The following is a 23294-nucleotide window of genomic DNA, read 5'->3' as shown; positions in this document are numbered from 1 at the left end:
TGCGAAGATGAAGGAAGTTAATTCTGCCCTCCCTGAGTCGAACCTAGAGAAATGTCTGTCTGAGCTGCCTGAGAAGCAGCAGCAGCAAGTACAAACATGCTTTGAAGCATCGAAAAGGAAAGGTACACAGGGAATGAAGTACAGTGTTGAGTGGCTTCTGGACTGCATTATAATGAGGATGAAAAGTCCAAAGTTATATGAGCATATTCGAAAGCACAAAATAATGGTTCTGCCCAGCAAGAGCTGTTTGAATGAATATGTGAGAAACTATAAAAGCAACTTTGGGTTCAATGAAAATGCCCTTGCTGCCATCGCAGAAAAAATCAAAACTGTAGACAAGTTTCAGAGGCACGGAGGACTCTTGATTAATGGGATGAAGTTTTCAGAGAGCCTTCAAATGACAAGCATTAGATTTATTGAAGGCTTCGTTGATTTGGGCAAATACACTTCTCTGGACCAAAGCACACAAACATGGGATCACGGTCTGGTAGTGTTGTACAAGCCATTTTCCGGCAACTTTCAGCAGATCCTGGAAGTCTTTGGGTCCCATGGAAATGTTGAGGCAGATGTGCTTGCAAAGATCATAGTTGATGCGACACCAGCTGCTGAAAAGTCTGGCCTTCTTGTGGATTTTGTGACCACAGATGGCGCATCCTGAAATAAAAGTATGTGGCGACAGTTCGGCATCAAAGAACTTCGAAGTCAATTGTCTGCAAAGTAAAGCACTCTGCAGATCACAGCAGAAGCCTGCACTTCTTATCAGACTTTCCGCATCTTGTGAAGTGCGCCAGCAACAGCGTTGTGTCAACGGGTCTCCAGGTGCCTGAAGGAAGGGTCAGGAATGATGTTGTGAAAGAGGCGTGGAAGTGTGACAATAGGGATATTGTGCAACTCAAAGCAATGCCTTAAGTAACTAGAGTTGCCATCGAATTGAATGGGTTTGAAAAAATGAAAGTAAACTATGCTTTCACTTTTTTTCAGTGATGAGATAATCAGAGGCTTGTATGCATATAGGGAAGACATCGACAGAATATGTGGCACCGGCTCCAGCAAAGCAACTACATGCTTTATCAGAAGAATGGCTAAGCTGATTGCAGCAATGACTTCTCACTATAGCCGTGATGCTATGTACCCAAGCTCACCAGTCTTGGCTGAAGTGAAAGATTTTATTGCATATTTAGATGACTGGGAGGAAGAAGTTGGAAGGCTAGGTTTCCTGAGCCAGGGTTCCGCAGAAGGGCTTCGTGTTACTCTGGCAAGCACCATGTCCGTTCTCGAATATCTAACAGTAAAACTTGGCTTTAAGTTCTTGTTAACTTCACGACTAAGCCAGGATCCTCTGGAGAATGTGTTCGGAATGTTGAGGCAAATGTCTGGAAGCAATGATCATCCGACCCCGACACAGTTTCTACTTTCAGCAAACTGTCTCACGTTCTGCAGTTTGGTAAAGGCACCTGCAAATGGAAATGTGTCGCCATTAATGCTGAAGAGCCTCATACATGGGACATGCAAGGACCAGGGAGAGGTCCAGAAGAAGCTTGACGAGCTCATGGACGCTGGCTGTCTCAGCAAAGTGCATGAAATACGTCATCTGGAATCCCATTGGATCACAGCGCAATGGCTTCAGCCAAAGTGACTCCCGAGTAATTTATTACGTCACAGGATATGTCGCAAGAAGGATAGTCAGAAAAACCAAATGTGATGAATGTGCCAAACCACTCAATCATCCACCTGATTCTGAAATGCCTGCGGATGCCTGTTTAGTCAAAGAAGTAGACAGGGGAGGACTGCTTTACCCATCTCATGAACTGCAGACCTTTATCACATACTAGATGGAAGACTCATTCAGATACTGCTGTAGATGGAAGACTCATTCACATACTGCTTCAGTTTCAGCAAACTGAAAGCAAATAGCATAATGGACCTGATTTCTGCACTTCATAGTGAAAGCAGAAAACAAGGCATGGGAGGGTAAGCGGCAGCGAATGCGCTATTTGAAGCTTCGTCGCGTTACATGAATATGCCTGGACCTATGCTTTCCTCTGATTATGATTTAGAACTGCTTGTTGCACGAGATTTGTGATGTACAAAAATCAACATGCAATCTTTCAACTCTCTGCACTCTGTGTTTGTATATGCATGAGTCGAGATGTAGAAAATCCACCAGACACAAAACCTTTATGGGATAGACGGAAATTGAATAACCGCAAAGTGAAGGAAGTAATAATGTATCCTTAAGTGCTGCATATGCTTTAACACCATAAAAGGGGGTACAACCGTTTGTAAATGTGAGCATATACTCGCTCTTGCGGCCATGTTTGAAACGGTTTATAAAGATTAACGCGCGACCTGATCGCAAAATGAACCGGCTCTTGGATGCTTTCCCATGGATGCTTTCCCAATCTAAGCACCCCCCTATTTGTCAGGAATAGCGCGTAGCCAAGGCCGCCAAGCACGCTTGCTCACTCTGTCATCGAGCCGGAGCTGTCGGAGTCGCCGAGGTGGCACAGCGTTCGCGGCGCGAATATGCCGTACAGCGGGACTGTAAAAGCGCGCGGGCTCGTGACGCCCGTGCACCTCTGCGTTTCAGTCAACAAGCCCTTCAAAGCTGATCTCCGACAGGAGTATGAAGAGTGGGTGTGAAACCCTGACCGGAAGAAGACGCCGACGGGAAAGCTGCAGAAAGCGTCCCCATCAACCATCGCAAAGTGGATTTCGAACGCGTGGAAGCGGGTCCAAGTGGATGTTGTGGTCAAATCGTTTAAAAAGTGCTCGATCACAAACCACTTCGACGGAATGGAAGACGACCTGCTCTAGGATACCGAGAGCGGTAGTTCGAGCGTTGCGACAAACTCGAGTGGCAGTGCTAGTGACTGAGCATCCGACACAAGCGGTGGGTTCACTGTCTGCACCGATTTTTTTTTTGAATATTTGCAAAATAAAATGTTATTTATCTCACCCTTCTCATCATAATGTCACAGCCAAAAGAGGGAGGGGGTCATTCTAGATTTTTCGAATCTAAGCACCCCCCCTTACTTTGGGCATCGCGATCGTGAAAAAAAGGGGGTGCTTAAAATCGAGTAAATACGGTACTTACAGTTTGCGCGTGCCATAAAGTATTATTAGAGAAAACTGTGCTCGGTATAAGCCCTCACTTATAGGCCGTGTAGTTCTCTCGCGAAAACACGGATGCCATCGCTGACACCGTTCGTAACTGAGTAAGTTTATGCTGCTGTACCGGATGCACTGTCTCTACTTTCCCGTTTGATGCAGAGGTAAAAAGTGCTTCTCTGGAATTAAGAAATGTGTTAGCATAACAACAGACACAGACCCACCATCTATACCAATGCGACCGGCAGCGTCCGGAACGGTGGCCCCAAGTACAACATGTTGGCACAGAGCTGTGTCGCCGCTTGCCGTTTATTGTGTATGTCCTACAAATCCCATGACTGAACTATATAAGACCGGTTTCCTTTGTCCTAACTGCTTATTTTCATGTTCAGGTCCATTGGTAGCGGGTGCATAAACGTGACGTGGTGAGGCCTAACCCAACCTTCGCTAAACAGGATCAACATTGGCTCAAACTTCACGTGCACGGCTTGAGAGAACTGAAGCTTGTGCATTTCAACTTCGAAGGCATGTAGACGCATATTGAGCGCAAGAATTATATATACAAGTGAATGAGCTGCAGCTATTGTGTTGTCGGTTCGACGGCTGATCGCGTAGGGTTCCGTCAAGCTATCATATGGTTGGCAGGCTGATTTTGTCGCTGCCGTCGACAATAAAGCCCATCGCGCTGTATAACTCGCACCCGTCTGTTGGGTCGTCAGCCTATTATGATTAAATGGACTCAGTGACACAGTGCTGATAGTCGTCAAATTGTCGTCAGCGTCTTGTCAGTCTCGTATTGACCCAGTGTTACCACGCCTTAAACGAGTATGTGAAGTCAGGCATGCGCTGCCACCACCAGCAAGAGCGGGCCGACTCTGCTAGAAGACTGCATCAGCAACGTGTTTTTGAAGTGTCGCCCAAGTGTAACGCAGGGATTTATCGATAAATTTGACAGCCGTCAATGCAGGGCGGCAACTACGTAGTTCACGGTGCAGTCCGGACGAAACCCTTTTCTGTTTTAAAGTGGAGTTGCAGTCTTACGCTACGCACGTTTTCGGTACCGCACCAACGGCGAGCTACCAGTAGAGTTTCAACACGGCACACAGCAAAAGTGTTCGCTCCAGTGAGCATCCGTACACTTTTTTCTGTTGGGGTACTTTCCCCCGATATCTGGTTGCGTGATGGTGCACGCGTCCCTTCCAAAACGTTTCGCAACTAATCCGCTAGAGCAGGGCGCATGCGTCGTCGTGCCGTGAAAAAGGTGGATTAGGTATGCAACATTTGTCAAGTGAGTGTCGCAAGACTTTGTTGCGAATCGTTGTAAATAACACATATATGATTGAATGCCAACATCCTGACCTCCAGCAAGCCCTCAGTAGCCTAAATAATCCACGTTGTCCCTACCACGTGAATTCGCGGCGCATATCAGCTACAACGTGCAAAGGCCGACAGAGGGCACGAATGATGGCTGCTCTGAATGCTCGAACAAGTATTACAAGCTACAGTGCTGCCAACGTGCGTGCTTGCCAATCTTCTAAGCACGCGCAAAGGCTCAGAAGTGGGTGCTGGTGTTATTATGTTTCTCGTGCCTCAAAGTCTACAGGAATACGTGCGGCCGATCATCGAGCTGGAATTCTGCGTATACAGAAAATGACATTAGTTTTTTAGTATTCGTTTGCAAAGTGGGAACGCGGTAACAGCGCTTCATTTAGGCTCAAACAAGTGCATTATTTTTCCGGTTAGTGACTCATCACGAATAACATTTCATTGTGCGTTAGCTCATCCGTCCACAAAGTGACGTACTTCTTGGGATACGAGTTGCACTAAGGTGCATGCATTGAGGACGGTTGCGCTCGCTCCGAAATAACATTTGCGAGATATGACTTTAGTGAAGTAATGACCGCGCTATGATGCAGCCAGAACTGCGGTAAGAGAAATGATGCAATCATTCATATTGAGGCATCATTTGTTGTCTCATTACATGTGTCTTAGACACATAGTGTTCGAACGAGCAAATGACTAAACCAGCCAGTGAACGAGCGGGCGACCGCACGTTTTCTTTGCGAGTGCTCCACTGTCGCACCTTACCCACACTTTAAAACTGACACAAATTAACACGTACGTCTCAAAGACTTATGATGCTGTCGTTTGGTGATGAACGTGGTTTCACGAGAGCACGCACGCTCTTTCTTTGTATCAAAAATCCAGTGGGTGACCGCCTATGACGAACATGAAAAAAAGAGGCAAACAAAGCTATCCGCTCCAAACAAGGCTAGTTAGCAATCACAAAATGCAGAGTTGCTTTCTTAAGATGAGTTTTCATGCTCCAGCCTCAAATTTTGTCAGAAGGAATGCGCTGAATCCTAAAGGTTTCGTAATCACGTTTTCGCACGCAGCCTCGCGTGCCCGTGAATTCAAGCCTGTTGGTGTACAATACGATTAAGCGCACAAAATACGACCACGTACTGCTTATATAAGCAAAATACACGTCGTATAGGACTGTAGTATGATAGACTAGCAACTCCCTCGTACAGTCGTGTGGAGAGTGTTGGTCTGAAGTTCTCCCTTCCAATTCGATGAATCCATGTCTTTCTTAACCCTTAGCGCTTACCGGACGGTATCGAAAAGAGCATCTTGCTTTTGCTAAAGCTACTTTGGCATCTGAAGGCACAGCAGGTCATGGTCACAGAAAATGCTGCGAAGCGACGTCACACTTTCCACAAAACTTACTTCAAGGCGTTTGCAAATCAAAACGATACAGATGAGCAACGGCGCCAACATGCGCTCCTCGCCACTCCGCTGACGCTTCTCAAGCAAATATGGCGCTGAAGCACGACTGTAAGCAAACGAAGCCAGCACGAGGGCCCACGTGATGCCATTAGGCCAATAGCGACACGGCGTCAGCGTCAGCCAGAGCGCGTGAGGAGGAGGTGGCATTCTTCAAAGCATCGCGCTACTTTACGAAGTTTAAGGGGATTTAGAAAAAAGGGGCGTTTACTCCTCCGAGGCAGATGCACATGAGCATCCACCAATGGGCACGCACTCTGGACTGACGTCATGAGCTGGATGGCCGGTGACCCTGCTGATGGAAAGATGGCCGCCCGCGTTTCGAACTGGGCCACGTCGCGTCAGCTGTGTGCGTCAAGCCTGGGTAGAGGGGGCGCGCCGAGGTCAACATACCGAATGATGCTGGGTTGACGAGTACATGAAGGCTCTGGAACGTGGCACCCCCAGGTGCCAAGTCCTCTTCCCACCTGACAATGGCGCCCCTCGTCAGAGTGAATTTCCGACTTTTTGTGATGGTCTATCATGCCGGAAATATTACTGCCAGCTTACGATGCATCATTTGTGCCGCATGCATTTATTCTGAGCCGTGATCCGGCAAAGAAACATTGCAGCGAGCATCGCGCTGCGCTACGCTTTGGCTGAAAACGGGATCCCGCAGTGACACACCACTACAAACGCACATCCTGCATGCTTGTTCTATGTTGTTTTGTTTCACTCCTGAGTGAGGTTACAATGAGGAAAGTTTGCCAAAGTCTGGTGCTTACTGTTAGCGGTGGGTGGGTTGTGCACTGTGTCAATGCGTTTTTCGTCGGACGGGGTGAAGTGATATCGATCAAAACCATTTTCAGGAGAAATGAGAAAGCTGTGCGTGCATGAAACAAACCTACGAGTGTCTCAAAAATATTTGCAAAAGCAGCCTCCAATGCAAAGATTTGTTGCCATCAACTGAGCTTGAATGATCTTTGTCAGCAGTGAGATAGCCAAGCGTCTAGCGGCGGTGTTCGAGCGTTATGTAGCACTGTCGATTTATTGCTGTCCACCAGTGCTCATTGCACGCGCAAGTTGTAGAAGGCAAGCTGTAGAATGCGTGCTGTGACACAATCACGCATTAGGTGTGTGTCAAAGATTGGTGGTGAGCTATTTGCACTCTCAGAACCGGAGGGGATGGGGCGACAACAAACTCACCCCACGTTCGTTTACTGATGGTTCGACTGCTGACCGGCAATAAGGTCCACGCCTGATCGACCGTGAACCAGAGGCATGAGACGGGAGGCGACATAAAAACACACCCTCAATTTAATAAAGTAAAATCATGTCCGAGACATAATTAAAAAAACAAAAAATTTCAGCAGTGGGTCCTAGCTCGCGGAAGGCGTGCGGGTCACACAATACACGCCCTGACGCCACTCGCGCGTCCCTAAGCCCACCACGTGGGAACTCCTACACTTGCGAAATAAAAAAAAAAGTGCCACTCAAATACAAAATACATGCGACAATGAACGTGGCAGACACTACCCTGACACAACATACAAGAATCAACACGCGATGGATAATTAAATGAAAGATTAAACGCAAAAAAAAAATACAGTCCAGCGAAAAGTTCTGAGAGATGCTGAACACATGGCGTAGGCTTATCTGCAGAGTGTCGAGTAGGACGTCCGAGCTGGGGAGGCGCCGGGCTGCTGGGTCCGTCGTCACCGCACGTCGCTGCCGAAGATCGGAACGGACTTGGGGTCGCGTCTACGGAGGCTCCGGCTACGGGAACTCAGGCCGCCATCCTCACGCCTGCCTGACGTTCAATTCATGTGCCGCTTGCCTCGCCGGTCCAACAACTCTGCCCGCTTGTTGCAGTTCACTCCACGCTCGTTCTCTCTCTCCCTCTCTCTCGCCGCGAGCCGGCTGTCACGTGAGGAACCGGTCTGGATGCTGGCGGGATCTCGGGAGAGCGCTCCCCGCGCTGGGCATGCCCCGGCGGAATCCCTTGGCGCCGGTGTGGTGACGCCAAGGAGTACACGCACATTGTGACAGTGTGCTAGTGCTCGATATGCTTTTCCACAACACAAGTCCATGCTGCTTTTCAATCCTCGTGATTTGTTGCTTTAAATATTCCTAAGACAACGTTAAGATGAACGGTAAAAAAAGAAAAAAAAACATAGAAGGTAGGCACCTGATACCTCTACCCGCGTGTGTTTGGAAGTGTGTGTGTATGTTTTCTTACATTTGTCTAATATTTTATTTCCATAATTTCTTTGTATTTGAGATTTTCTTAGTTTTTGTGTTTGTGTGTGAATAGGAGGTGTGTTCAAAAAGAAACCGAACTTTTGAAATAGCGCGCCAACCAGCAGAGGGAGCGTGCTACGGCTACTGAGAGCATGTAGTGGCAGGTTTAGCTAACAAACTGCCATTTGCCGCATTTCGCTATGACTGTTAGTTGGCAAGCTACAGCCGCTGAAGTGACTACATAAACAAGCTGTTCTTTGGATTGGTGCCAAAGTGACAATGAAGAAATTGGAAGAACAGCGTGTGTGTTTCAAGTCCTGCTACGAACTTGGGAAAACTTTCACAGAGACATTTCAGCTGCTCAGCCAAGCATACGGGGAGGACTGTATGAGTCGCACACAGTGCTATGATTGGTTCGCGCGTTTTGAACACGGCAGAATGTCGGTCAGTGATCCCATTCATGATCCCAAGCCTGGACGACCTTACACACCCACAGATGATGACCACGTTGAGAGAGTTCGAACTGTGATTCATGGAAACCGTCGTTTGACTGTTCGAGAAGCCGCTAACGAAGTGGGCATCAGCGTAGGATCATGTCAGGAAATTTTTAGTGGGAAACTTGGGATGCGTTGTGTCAGTGCAAAATTCATGCCGTGTTTGTTGACTGACAAACAGAAGCAGACCCGTGTTGAAATCAGCCAGGAACTGCTCGCTGCTGCCAACGACGATGAAAACTTTCTTAAGAACATCATAACAAGCGATGAGACATGGGTTTATCGTTATGATGTTGAAATGAAAGTGAAGTCATGGCAGTGGGTGGCCAAAGGTTCTCGTCAAAAAAAATCACGGATGAGTCGGTCAAAAATGAAGGTGATTTTGGTTGTGTTTTTTGACTGCAAAGGCATTGTCCATCAGGAATTTGTGCCCATGGTCAGGCAGTAAGCAAAGAAGTTTACCAGGGAATCCTAGCACGTTTGAGAGATTCTGTGCGCAGTAAGAGGCCTGAATTGTGGGAAAATGAGGCTTGGATGTTGCATCATGACAATGCCCTGGCACACGCGTCGCTCCTTGTCCGCAGCTAATTAGCGAAACACCACACTCCTGTTGTGCCCCACCGACCATATTCTCCGGATTTAGCCTCAGCAGACTTTTTTCTATTCCCCAAGCTGAAAACCACCTTGAAAGGACGTTGTTTCCAAACCATAGAGGAGATCCAGGACAATGCAAGAAGAGACCTGCGCACCCTTCCAGAAAGTGCGTTCCGAGGCTTTCCAAAAATTGAAGAAAAGATGGGAAGAGTGCATTGCCAGTAGAGAGGACTACATTGAGGGGGACAGCACTTAAAATGTTATACCATAAGCAGTGAGGGTGTTATGGCAAAAGTTCGGTTTCTTCTTGAACACACGTCTATGTGCCTGCTTCCATGTGTGTTTGCACTTACTCTTATTTCTGTCCTTTTATTTTATATTAGCATTTGCTTTTGCAAGTTTTCTTTCAGCAAAGTCTTTTTACACATTTTCATTAACTCATCTCCTTCAAAGTACCAATTCCTGTAAACAGCAGGGCTGGCTTCTTCCATCTCATTAAGCCTTTCCCACTGGTCAACCTCGTCTTCTCAGTCTGCCTACTCGCTGTGTTTTCTGTCCTTGCTTATTATGTTGTTGCCGCAGTGTGATTAACCAACTTGCACAAAACAAATTTTGATCACCTATGAAAACAGAAAGGTTTACAGATACATTTTCTTAAAAGCGCCACTTGGGTTGCAGAGTAACTTTGCCTCTTACCGCTGTTCATGTTTATGCATCAGTGCATGCGGCAGCTCACCAGAAGTGCACATGAAAGGGTGCCATATTGTGAAACATTTTTCACGCTTCCAGTCTTAGTAAACAGACGGTTTTGCTGCCCATCACATATGCTGGTAAAATTTTCAACACGAATAACATTGTGCTGTGGGGTGTCATTTCCTGTCTGATACTTTCATCGTTACAAAAAAAAAACATCTTTCACCGAATGTAGCCCAGCAAAGCAGTGTGCCGAGAGCTTTTGCAACTTTCTCCCATTTTTTTACTTCACCTATGTCATTGTCTGAATCTGGTCGTGGCTATGCTGACGGCTTGTGAATTAACAAATTGCCTCAATAAAACACAGTCAGCTTTACTAAGGATTTTTTAGTACTAACAATGCTAGCAGAGCAATTCAGGTTGACTAATTGTGCTTGCATTCTTGTTACTTGCCCGTTCAGATAAACAAATTAAACAGTGGCTACGGCATGACTGCAATTTGAAGTGCAGACTGCTAACAGTGCCTTTTAAGCGTGTCCTCGACTACTGCAGATAATAGCTATCCGAATGAGTATTTTGGGCCTCATTAAGCTAATGATAATTTATAATTGTTCTCTTATTCACATTCCTTGCCTGAGCCAGATAACCAAAATAAATGCAACCACATGAATATGCTTTTGCATGCAAGCTGCTAAATGTGGCTGTCAATTTCGCGTTGAGTACTTGTCGTGTCTGACAGAAGGACAGCGCAACAGTGGAGCGAAACAATATGGCTTTATTTAGCCGTCAACTTAACAACGGCGGGCGACTTCTTAATGCTTCTTAATGCTTTTCAACAATGATGAGTCTGATGGTGCGTTTTCAGGGTGTCTACCAACCGGGAAAACAGGGAAAACCGGGAATCCTCAGGGAATCTGCACAGTCTGGAAAAACTCAGGGAAAACTCAGGGAATTTGTGCTTCTATCAGGGAAAATTAGCTGCAACTTTATTGAAAGGGGACGAAAGTCATGTTGATGCTGGTTCCAGTAACAGAGGAATCACAATGAATCGTCATTCACGCCGTGTCTTCGGCACGATGTTTGCCAGAGTAGTTAACGACCGATTTTCCGGACGCTTTTTCGGACATACCCGATAATTTGCACGGTTTTGCGGCACCACCACATACTCCATATAGTCAATGTATATTGCCCTGACTGCAGGTCTGAAATGGCATTAATCAAAGCCGCCACCGCCGCTATTTTGATTATCTCGCCTCCTCGCACCGGCACACTCGCACGCAGATCCGCTGGCAGCCTTAACCACCACCGCTGCAACGTTAGGCCTAGCTGCTTCTACGTTCGCTGTTAAGCCTCTTGTCGTGCGATGCCGTGTTTTTCATTGAAAGAATTCGCTGCTGTCAGCAATAGCACCGACTTTGCCTTTGTATTCCTCGCGATAGGCTTCGAAGCTCGCAAAGCACAGCGCATTGCGTAATGCCAGCCTCCGAAAATTAGCTTTGCCTCTGTATGGCAGTGGTAGGCAGTGAAGCATAACAAGGGTGGGAAGGGGCAATTGTCACGGGACACAGTATGTATTCCTTAATTATACACGCGTGCACCTTCGTCTCCTGTCACAGTACGAGCATCGATATGCCTAATAAGTGTACTGGCAGGCCTTAAAAGCTTTTTGGACGTGCCTGTTGCAATTTTAGCCCTTAAGGGCAGTTAAAGTCATGCATTCATTGTTTTCGGACTGCCCGATTTTTGGAATGTTTTTGCGGCCTCTAGGGAGTCCAAAAAATTAGACGTTGACTGCACAACTGACCAAGAGGATGCTTCAAATGATCCATGGGGTGAAAGCGTGGCAGAAGGACGATGAAAACAGAGAGGACGGACGCACTGAGGAATTAACGGGAACGGTAGTGGGCCGCCGCCTTTTTGAAGGAGCTTGAGCTCAAAAAAACAAAGTGTTGGCTGACGCCGAGATACAGGTGTCCCTCATCCAAACCAAAATAGACTCTTTAAAGTAGTGAAACCCAACACTGAGATGTTGTGTACGGGCTGAGAGTAGGACAGTTGAGGTTGACTTCTCAGCTGCTGAGAGAGAATCTTAGTTCTGACAAAGTTCAGGCCTCATACCGATGAGCTTGCTATCAGTTGATAGAAATAGGTCATATTCATAAATATTTACTTATGTATGCATCGCCTTTTCATTCGTATTTGAAAATGTTCGACTCAAGTTGGAATGGGTTTTACCATTTTATTCGCTGCGCATTTTACTAACACCTTCCTTCTGTTTTTAAATAAAATAGATATTACTCCTTACTGTTCAAACTGGATTGAGTCACTTTTTTGTTTCAGCATGCTTACTTGAGAGTGACAGCATCAAGCAACATAGTTTCAGCCTGTCTTGACATAAAACAAAGTTCTGGCTCATTCAGGGAATTTTGCAAAGGTGCTCAGGGAAAACCTGGAAAACTCAGGGAATTTGTAAATGCCAACTTGGTAGACACCCTGGTTTTACGATGCGGTTACAACGAGTTTTACAATGTTTGTATCTAAACAAGTGCGTCTGCTTTCGGCTTGCTATAACTGTTCCGCGTCTGGATGGACAAGTAGCACGTTTTGCAAACAGCATTTCTAGTGCGGGATTTGGTACGGCGTCCGAGAGAATAGTTATTGCTGCTCCCGAACAATGAGTGCACAGTGCCGCCACCGCAAACTAACATCGAATTTACGCATGTTTGGTGTTCGCACTGAAATTTGTGCCGATGTGTGGTGTAAGGGAAGTCCCTGTACTCAGTTTAATAGGAAACTCCATGCTCTTGCTGATGGCCGAGTTCTTCCATAGTATGGGGCATACCGCCCCAGATGGTGCGACGTGTTCAGCTATTAGTATCCGTAACCGGAGAACACCGAGGCAGCTCGCCTTAGACGCGGGTGCACTCGGCCGCTATTGCTGCTCTATTACCATGCAACCGAATAATCCTTCATTGAACTGTTTTCTTCTGTATCAAGCCACTTCCTCCTGCCCACAGTGGCACCATTTCATACAACATGATGCAGCAACTCATTTCTCTGTGCTTCTTGCACTCAGCACTCTGTCATGTCTTTCCCAGTGAAAGCTGCATTAATTGATGCACTAGGCATGCTTGAACTTGGTTTTAGCTCTACTGAAACTTTGCTCAAGCAAAGTGCTATCGTGACTGTTCTACTACCATTCTTCCACTTCGCACCCTGCCATCCATTCTGAAAGTGTGACACCTGATTTAGTGTGAACACACGTTGATGAAGGAGTTTTTAATACATTGATGAATCAACAAGACCTTGCTCTACCAAGCTTGAGCAGGCTAAGCTTGGTGTGCCAGTAGAGTGAGCTTGATTTCTTCTCTGCTCATAATGCCGACATACATGAATGGCAGACAGGTGAAAGCTTGGAAGTAAAGAACATGGGGATGTAACTTCTAGGTGCTTGACACATTAAGACACAGCATGACAAACTTACAGGTAGAATGGTAGCATGACATATTATGAGCATGACACATTATCGCAGTATATAAACAGCTGCAAGGACCACTAATGGGACCTTATTGGGACAATGTTAGTTTATTACTTTGAGTGTGATAGTATTATAGCTGAACTTAACCACTTTGAAAGATCTAGCAGAAAATGTAGCTTGATCCCAAAGGCAGTGCAGTCTAACACAGCATCTTCAAAGTACTAGCCGTCAAGAGGGAAGAATGCGAAAAACTGGCACGTTTTGAACGCACCAGATGTTTCAAAGAGTGACTTTGGCACAAGAGAAGTATATGTGCAATTATGAGTTAACGGTTAGAACATTGGGCTGCTTTGCTGGAAGACAGATTCAATCCCACCAACAGTCACACACTGCTTTATAGCATTATGGGTGTACTTCACCCACTTTGGAGGTGGGTTGAGTGTGTACGATTGTGTCACAGTGTGCATGAAGTCACAAGTTTTTGAGAGGTACAAGTTATAGGAACGTCACTTTGATAAATGAGTATGCGCAAGATTGCTCATGCATATAGGTGTCACAATCATCACAGCCTATTGCATACTTAGACAGTTAGCAGTGCTATGCTTTAGTCTAGTTTTCTTAGTTTACTTACGCTCAATGGCTGGAGAAACATTAGCACATGCAAAGGATCCTCGAAACAGAATTCTGTGACACTCTGCACATGACTCATGCGGTTAGGCACGGGGGAAAGGGGTTGGGTCAAGTGCATAGCTTCACCGCAGCATGGTAGGATGTTTAGTGGGGCAGTCAATGAACAAATTTTTGCGCTATGTGTATGTTTAGTGTGCTCTACCAACTCTGAAATGCCAAAGAAAGAAGTGTGTAGTAACTTTCACATGATTATTTACATTTCTTTCTTGATGCAGAGAAAAGGCACTTCAAGCCATACAGGTTCACCTTATGGTGGAAGAATTAAAGTACCTAGAACAGCTACTCATGACCTGAAGCATCCAAACAACAGGGTGATATGAATTTCAATGTGGCAAAGCATGCTGTGTAAGTCTTAGTTTTTATTGGTTAGCTTAGCCTGCAACGAAATAATAAAAAGCCATAAATTCCTAGTAGCTTAAATATGAAATGCTTAAGTTGTGCATGTTTACGTGTTTTCTTCACACCACATTTAATTTGTAGCTTTTCCTCTAGTTGTTTAATAATACAAATGAGCTTTCACATTGCTACTTATTTAATTGAAAATTGTTGCATGCTCAATAGTGTTATAGTGTAGTGGAAGTCAGTATGTGAACAAGGCATGGAAAGGTTCATTTAGGTGTTTTGGGTGAGTGCTGCACACCAAGTTTTAACAATTATTGTGAAATTAACTTGGCATTAATTTTATCCCCCAGATATGTCACACCGTTTCATACCCATTTCATGTAGTGAAGCAGGCTACCATTATATGGCTGTTTTAATGGGCATACATATTTCTCTGCTACATTAAAGTAACATTTAGATGGGGTACACTGTCATACACCATAAAAATGTGCTGTATTCTTTCAGTCAAACAAAATAGGAATAACTTGGAATTAATATTGAGGCCGTTTTCAGGTAATGTTCAAAATGCCCTTCTCTAGACGTTCACTGAACATCCATGTAATATGCACAATTCTTGTAGCGAAATGTCTATGGCATACCCGGAAAATGTTCTAGAAAAAAAAAATAAATAAATGGATGTATAGTGCACGCAAAAATGTGATCTGGATGGCTGAATTGCATTACAATTCTTTAAAGTATGCTCAGATTAAGTACAGGGGCCCAATACTTGATCACCCATGCAACAGGGAAAGACAATCGAACAGTAAATGTGTGTTGTGCTTTTCAAGTGAGTTCATTGCAAAACAGTGTAATCTGGACTTGAGTGTTGGGCTGTTATAGAGTGCTGCCCTTTAGCATGCATTTTTTTTAATGCTGTCGTTTCTGTTCATTTGTGTTTATGGCCAATAAATATTGTCTACAAAGCTATACCTTGCCTCAATTTTGACAGTGACAAGCACCTTATCAAGGAGGAGTATTTAAAAAGACTTGCCTAGGACTTAATCAGCACATACTTAACGTAGTTAGTGCAAAAATAAACTTGTATGTAGGCTAGTTTGTTCTTGAACATGAATGCCAAGTTGTGCTGCATAGCTCATACAAAATACTCCTAAATAAAAATGCCAAGGCACTCAAGATGGTGAACAATCATCTTCTGTGTTTTGTATGAACTATGCAGTGCAAGTTGGTTTCATAGCAGGTGAGTGTTATGCATCTGAAAAAAAAAAAAAAAAGTTATAGCTTATATGCTGCACTGGCCTGTTACATACACAATACCAGCTTTGCAAGAAAATAAATATGTATAATCAGTCTTTAAGTTATAGCTTATATGCTGCACTGGCCTGTTACATACACAGTACCAGCTTTGCAAGAAAATAAATATGTATAATCAGTCTTTTATTGGCAGAACCATTACAGCAAAATATACAAGTGTGATTTTCTATCTTAGACAATAGTGTAATATTTAGATAGAGGTACAGACGCTCCTGATCACTTGATGGTAGTGTGAATGCATGCACCTGGTATATCTAGTGGACCTGTACAAGAGAGGGAAAAAAATGCAGGGGAAGTACAAAGCATTAAAAAGAATCTGCAGCTTGCACTCTGAGATGAACGTGTCACTGAGACAACCTGAGTGCTCCTGTTTAGCATTTTCTTAGTTTGTTGGTGTGCGGGCACAAGTGCCTGTCTTGCATGAAGCTGCTTAGCGCAGCTTCATGACAAGAGTTTTCTCTATCCGCCACCCGAGAACATGCTCTGTAGCGGTCAGGCTCTGCCGAAAGACTTGTGGCAACGGGAAGGTAATGGGGCAATGTCAGTACAGATTTTGGTTGCTAAAGCCATACCAGACCGATGGCAAGCAAATTTTGTAACACAGTTGAAAGCTGAAATACTTGCAACTACTTAGAAGCTGAAAGATTAGGTTTCAAAAGTGCAGAATACAAAGTGAACCTGCTCACATTAAAGCTTCAACCACACGAAACACGTTCCCGACGGGCTGTCGACGCCAGTTGGCATCGTCAATAATGATGAGACGCTAGGGGCGACGCTCTCTAGATGCTGAATCGTGCTCATGTCAAATCAAATAGCTGGCCAAAAATATGTTCGGAACTTGTTCCTTGTGGGTGGGCCTTAGCAATCCCGATGCTGCAGGGAACCATAAAGCAGTTGTACAGCTACGAATTGGTCTATGTTAATGCATTGCTAATGAACAAATAAACCTCTTAACAAAGCTGAAGTGTACAGACAGATTGCCACCGGGGCTCTGGAACAATAAAAAAAAGTTTCACATCTACGGGCTGTGTCAGTGTTTACTGGTAGCGTGTGGATACACTGAAACCCAATTATATCAAACTGGCATATGCACTAAAAATAGTACATTCTAGAAAGCAATTATTTAAATCCAAACCCACCTATAACCAAAGGAAAGCTTTTGTATTGTGCTTGTTCCCCACAAATTTGTTGTCTTGAGTGGAAAAATTATGTCAAAGTTATCTGCTTTTTTGTAAACGCATAGTATAGTATAAACGCATAGTAGACAGCAATCTTTACTCTAACCTTGAACAGCTTGGCAATCACTGAAAATGGCGACTCAATAGGATCTTCCTTGATGTACACTGCTGGTATGCTTCCGAGTATTCTTACATTTATGCACAATAATAAAAAAGCATGAAAAAAGTGCCTCTGTTACGAGCGAGTGTTTTACATGAGTATCAGTCAGCAAGATTTGTATGTGCAATATAGAGGATAATTCACTTTATGCTGGTTTGTTATATTGAGGTTTGACTAGAACTGTTCAAAGACAAGAATGCTATGTACTACGAGTGTGGATCTTTTCCTTGGCAGAAGCCAAACATGACTTAGAGCATACAATTACTTTTTGTCTAATTTGTCTGCTAACTGGCCAAGGCATACCCTGTGAAAGTTTCTTGAACAATATGCACAAGAAATGTCCAGTACTTCTCTGCCATACAGCGGTTGCCTGCATACACAATGCAACTCCTAAATACAATCTTTTGGCCACACACGAATAGTGGGGGAGCTTGTGAGTGGGAAATCTTCCATGTTGCCTTTTTGTATGTATTTCAGCAAATGTGTGCGCAGCATACTCTGACTAAGGTTTAAATTTTCTGGTCTCCTATCTGATGCTAAATAATACATATTTGCAATTGCAAACAAGCCATAGTCAAGCGTGTTGCTCTGGTTTTGTGCCCCTTTAGTGCAAATGGTCAGCGTTGGTGACTGCAATTTTAGCGTGTGACAGATTTGCCTGATGGCATCAGAAGGAGTACCTTGGTCAGTTGAGTCATATACAAAGACTGTTTTCATCAGCGTCAACATTGGTTACCGTAAGCCAGTGATCGAGTTTTCGGACATGCAAGATTTGAATAAAAGGGCTTCTTACTTTGGTATATAGTAAACAATGGCCAAGTAGCACATTCTGAAAACTATCCCAATGAGGAAACTTTTCATGAATCAAGTGTTGTGCTACGTTAATCACACTGTCGGATATCGAGGTGCCCTGTACTAAAGCATATAAATCGGCATCTGAAAGAGAGTAGCGTTTGCAGACATTTAACATGTCTGCTGTCACCATTGCATGGCTTACTACTTTCTTTTGCGATGGCTAAAACTTCCGCTTAGCTGCTTTGATTTTTTTTGGCCATCCTCTTTTTGCTTTCACCAAAAGTACATCAAGCTTTGTACTATTCGACTGCCTGCAACTGCTTGTAACAGTCATTTGGGATAATAGAGCTGGTGTACCTTGTAAGCTAACTGTAATTTGGCTACTAGGAAAGGCAGTTAAATTTCTGAAGAATGCCTCGCATGATGCGAGTTTGTCCATTAGCTCCTTCTCTCCACAATTATAAAATACATTAGCCTCAATCTTGGACATTTCACAAAGTCTCTTTTCTTTTTCTTGAGCAGTGTCGAGCCTCACAGATGGCGGCAGCTGAATTCTGCTTGTCACCACTGGTGTGGCACTTGAGGCCATGCAGCTGTCACTCAGGAAATTATTCTTACACCACCTGTCCGTTATGCATGCTTTGTCAAAAAGGCCTTGCTGGGCAAAATGGCGAGCTGCTAAACTGTGTGCACAAGGCAAACTGTACTGATTATAAAAAAACACACATGCAACGTGTCAGGCATAATGAAACACTGTGCTCGGAACTTGCTGAAACCACTACATAAGAATTAGCAGTGGAAGTAACCAGATAACCTTCTTCTTTAAACCATTCATACTGCTCAAGTACTTTACTTGTGGCCTCAGAAGTGCAATTATGGGCCAAGTGTAGTTCAAATGACTCACCGGCATCATTTACATCTAGGTTCAGCTTCATTTCCTTAAACTTGGAAAATTTTAGAGACAAGAAATCCTTGTCAATATAACTTACTAATGTCTGTATGGCTTGAACCAAATGCATGCTTGAAGTGAGATAACTTTTCATGTTTTTATTGTGACACTCAATTTGATAATTTGTGTTATTACCAAATATAGGAAGTTTTTGTCGGTATGCAAATACTCACATTTATTTAGAGGAGTGCGAGTTCTGCATGTAATAAAAAATAAAATCTTTAGAAGCCATAGCTTTGATCTCAGCAATCCTGCCTAAGTAGTCGTGCACGGTGAAGGAATGAAAAATTTCTTTAAGAGAGGGAGTAACTAATCGCGCTGCAGTCTAGCGCTCATTTACCTTTTGCTGGAAGCATTGCATCACATGCCATGTACAGAACAACATTTCAGAATTAGAAAGAATCTTGGTCAAAATGCATAGCTCGTTAATGTCTTTATCTATCATAACTAATCTTCAAGCAGACAATGAACGAGTTAAAACCTGTGAACTTGGCGAACAGAGCCTGCACAATTTCAGTCGTTTCATTTCGCAAAAAGGCATAACACACAGATCTCCACGACCTCTACCATATTCAACTAAAATAGAGTACAAGATATAGCCTTCAATGTTTACTTTATATGTTCGGTGAATAAATAAAATCTCTGGATACTTTTCCAAAATCTCACGCATGTGCGTGGTCTGAAGTAGCACAAATTGCAGGCTATTACTTTGATTCTTTTCATAATGAATGACCCAGTTTGGGTTATTTGCTAACAAGGTGTCTATTTTTTCTAAAACTATTTCTCCGTGAGCCTGCTCATTGCGAATAGGAATAGAAAACCTTTGCTTGTAATTGTTAACATCTTTTGTAGTTAGTTCTTGCCCGTTTTCTGTTTGACCAAATTTTTAAAATACTTTGGGCCAATATTACATTTGGCAAAATCAAAGAATTCTACCGTCTCTGCATCGTTCAGAAGCCTGCTTTGAGGATACAAGTCATAATACTTCGTTGCGTGATTATGCTTAGTTTGCAGCTTGGTTATTTTGTAGTGAAGAGTAGGTGATTTTCACAGTCTTACCGAAACTGCCATTTCACAACCAGTAACATTGTACACTTGCTTGGGTCGCTTTCCTGTGGTTCTTGGTTTTATAGCACGACCACGAACACAGCTATATGAAATCCTAATGTACTCAAACTCTTTAGATTCTCTTGCAAATGTACATCTGCGAGACCTATCTATTGTGACTATGTGCTTGCCCTCCCTGCACCATTCATCAAAGATTTGCCTTAAAGAAATAAAATTATCAAACGTTGCATTTAAATAAACTTTGCTGCCTCCACCATGCAATAAAGTGAGAGTGTTAGGAATTTTGGTTGTGTTAGCATCAGCTCCTTCACAAACAGCGTGGGCATCAGAGCTGGCAGGCCTGCAGCTGGATGTCAAAGCAGCCTCACAACACCTACATTGCGTGGAAGCAATGCACCCAGCTTTGTTAAGGTCACCAGCCTCTGTGCCAGGATTGCTCGTCATCAGCCTTCCATCTTGCATTGTTTCTGACCTACAGCATTTGCAGACAGTAATCTCATTTGGAACACTATTCATGACAGGTCTGAACTCAGCCATAGCAACTACCAAGCAGTCTTTATTCTACCTTCTAGCATGCTGCAGCTTGCCCAAACTATCACAAATGGCATCACGAGAGCCACTGACTCATCCTTCAAACTTGCTACCAGAGACAGTAGAAAGAGCAGACTCAGACTTTCCACTGTCAATGCATGTCTGTTTGTGGCTTACAACTGCTCTCAAAGGTGAACCGAACTTCAAGAACTTCGCAGCTGTCACAGCAAGAACTTTGCCTTCCCTGTCTGCAGCCAGGTCACAGCTCCATTCTTTCTTGTGCAGTGCCGCAGCCTTCCGCCGCCTCCTCGATACTACCAGTTCCCACTCACTGTTGCCACACTGGGGGACAGCCTCTGGCACAGCTGCTTCTAGAGCAATGGCCTCTCCTTCCCCCACAGGTGAGCACACAACAGGAGCACTCTCATGCTTTTGTTTGTCTCTCCTAGTTCTCCTGACACAAGTGTTTCTTGCATCTTGACCAGGGATCATTGGCTCAGCAGACCTCCCCTCGGCTTTTCCCCTGCTTGGTACACTTGTGCCATGGAAAATAGGAGAAGGCAGGCTGTCGCAGGTGCAACAAGCCTTGCTTCCCTTGCAATGGACACGGACCCCTCCAACAAATGAAAAGCCAGCACCTTGAAGGGTTCTGGTAGGCTGGTTGGTGTCGTGCCTCTGCAAGGGAGCAGTGCTGGCTTTCCAGGTAGGAGCTGGTGCTGTGGAAGTTCCACTTGCTGCTTGAGAAGAAATGAAAATGTGCAAGCCAAGCGGGGGAAAGTCAGCTTCGGAGATGGCAGGGATGCTGTCCTGCCGAGTCCAACCGGTCCACGAAGAAGGTGCCTGGGTCTCCTTGTAGCACTGCTGGATGCGGCTTCTCTCCAGATGGATGGACAGAGTGCAGGCCTCCTGGTGCAGGAAGCCTGCCAGCACCTTTTTACCAAAGCGGCTCGGGTGAACACCACCTCTGCTCAGGCAACTGTGCCTGTTGTCCACGAGACCACCCAGGAATGTGTAGCCGCACTCGTGGCAGTACTGCATCAGGGCAGTGTTAACCTTTATGTAGTTATCATTCATGTCGTGCAACCAAGAGGACTGAGCTTCCCATGAGCTGTACTGATTCTGCCCCCGAGGAAGAATGGCAGAAAAAGCTACATGCACCATGGGATTTCTTTCAATGATCCCCTGAGCGAGCTGGCGATACTTGTCCATGCACTCGCTGACATTGTCAACAGTGTTGTTAGTGCCAACGTGCGCAATGACAACATCAAAACCAGCTAGCTTGTCAGCAATCATTTACAGAAAATGCTCAATCCTTACTCCTCTATGCGTGGCAACACTGGCTGACAAACTACGACACGATGGGAAATACTGGTCCGTGTATTTCACCATCGAGTCGCTGGCAACCAAACGTGTCATGTTGCAAGCAGTACAATCGAAAATGACACCTAAAACAAGAAAAAAAGTCTGCGAAAAAATAAACGTGAGCTTTTTCACAAACAAAAGGAGGCTACCTTCTAGTTAGCACTATATATGTTGAATCTGAGAAATCCGCGCTAGGGTTCAACAAAGCAAGTGGTCGCGAACAAGGACAGCAAGATAGGCAAATACGCGACAAACACAGTCAAAATACCATCAAAATACTTATTAGAATAGGCATAAATAATGTTAGCAAATATAAAATAACCCTGCAAAGCAGCTTTCACGCATATAAAAGGATGATGTTAAAGGCTTGCGAGGATGCAGCAGAACCAGGCCTTACGACTAGCACGAGCGGCAGCAGAAAAGCACGACCCGCAAGCGCAGCTGACGGTATGCATACTAAATGTCACGTGCGAACAGCAAGAAATTGAACCAGGCACCCTCAAAAAAACCGGAAATACGCATGCATGTGACGTTGTCATCTAGTGATGTCACTTCCATTCGTTGCAGGAGTCGATTCTGTGTGGGATCGTCTAGGGAGCCGCGCGTTGCACCAGTCTTTGCCAATGTTTATTCCAGTTTGGTATTCCCAAACAGATTATATTGTCAGAATTTTATGCCTGCTTGCATTGCCTGCAATTCAATGTTCAGAGCTGGAAAAACTGATTCCTTGCTGTCAAAAGGCTGCTTCAATGTCGATAGCAAGCTATAAGTATTCATTTCGAAAGTGTTAAGCAATGACTATATCTCTAAGCTTATCAATGTGTTTTTGTTCCACGAACACAATTAAGTTTTCTTTCTCCCTCTCATTGACAACCATGGAATGAAACTGTTCACTTTCATAAGTATCAGGATGCAAACATTCTGTAGTTTGTCCTGAGCATTTGTCTGCATCCTATTGTGTGCATGTTTGTATCAAGTCCTGGTGTTGCAATCGCAGTGATCGAAGCATATTTTTATATTACAACAAACGAATCTATTGAAATTTGTTTTCAAATCTACAATGTATGCCATGCAGTAACGACCACATTAATAAGCAAAAAAAAAAAAACTGCAGTTCAGTGTACGTGTTGGAATCTATGCAAAGTGAATGTTTTTATCAAGTGGTCAATTAAATGCTGTTAAAGCACCTCCGATATATACAATTTGTCTTATTTTCAACAATCCAACATGTAATCTCTTGCATGGTGTGCTTATGCACCACGTATGTCGCAACCTTAATGTCATGTAATCTTTGAGCACTACACTGTTCACAAACTATACCGAAATGCAAACAGCAGTTAATGTAGATGCATACTGCGATACATCAACACAGTGAGGTTTGCTGAGCAAGGAATGGTGCGAGGGGTATGCAGATGAATGAATGACGTGTGCTTTTGTACTCATTTATTTATATACCTCGCAGGCTGCATGGTTAGAGTACTAGGTGAAGGGGAATAAAAATGTAGTTACAAGATGAAGAAGGGCACAACAT

At 44.3% G+C, this 23294-nt stretch overlaps 1 long non-coding RNA gene across 5 annotated transcripts in view; it reads left to right on the top strand.

Annotated features, from left to right (window-relative positions):
* Positions 1–22840, top strand: part of LOC139051739 (uncharacterized) — a 114952-nt gene extending 92112 nt beyond the window's left edge. For 2 of the 5 annotated variants that reach the window (XR_011509514.1, XR_011509518.1), the window contains exons 3-5: positions 14283–14412; positions 20687–20802; positions 20887–22840. This is a non-coding gene — a long non-coding RNA (uncharacterized lncRNA). The remainder of the gene's footprint in view (positions 1–14282; positions 14413–20686; positions 20803–20886) is intronic. The other 3 variants (XR_011509515.1, XR_011509517.1, XR_011509516.1) reach the window with 2 other exon arrangements.
* The last annotated feature ends 454 nt before the right edge of the window (positions 22841–23294 follow it).

The sequence above is a fragment of the Dermacentor albipictus genome, unplaced genomic scaffold (genome assembly GCF_038994185.2).
Source record: "Dermacentor albipictus isolate Rhodes 1998 colony unplaced genomic scaffold, USDA_Dalb.pri_finalv2 scaffold_14, whole genome shotgun sequence".
Taxonomy (NCBI): Eukaryota; Metazoa; Arthropoda; class Arachnida; order Ixodida; family Ixodidae; genus Dermacentor; species Dermacentor albipictus.
This window is presented reverse-complemented; position numbering and strand designations above follow the sequence as displayed.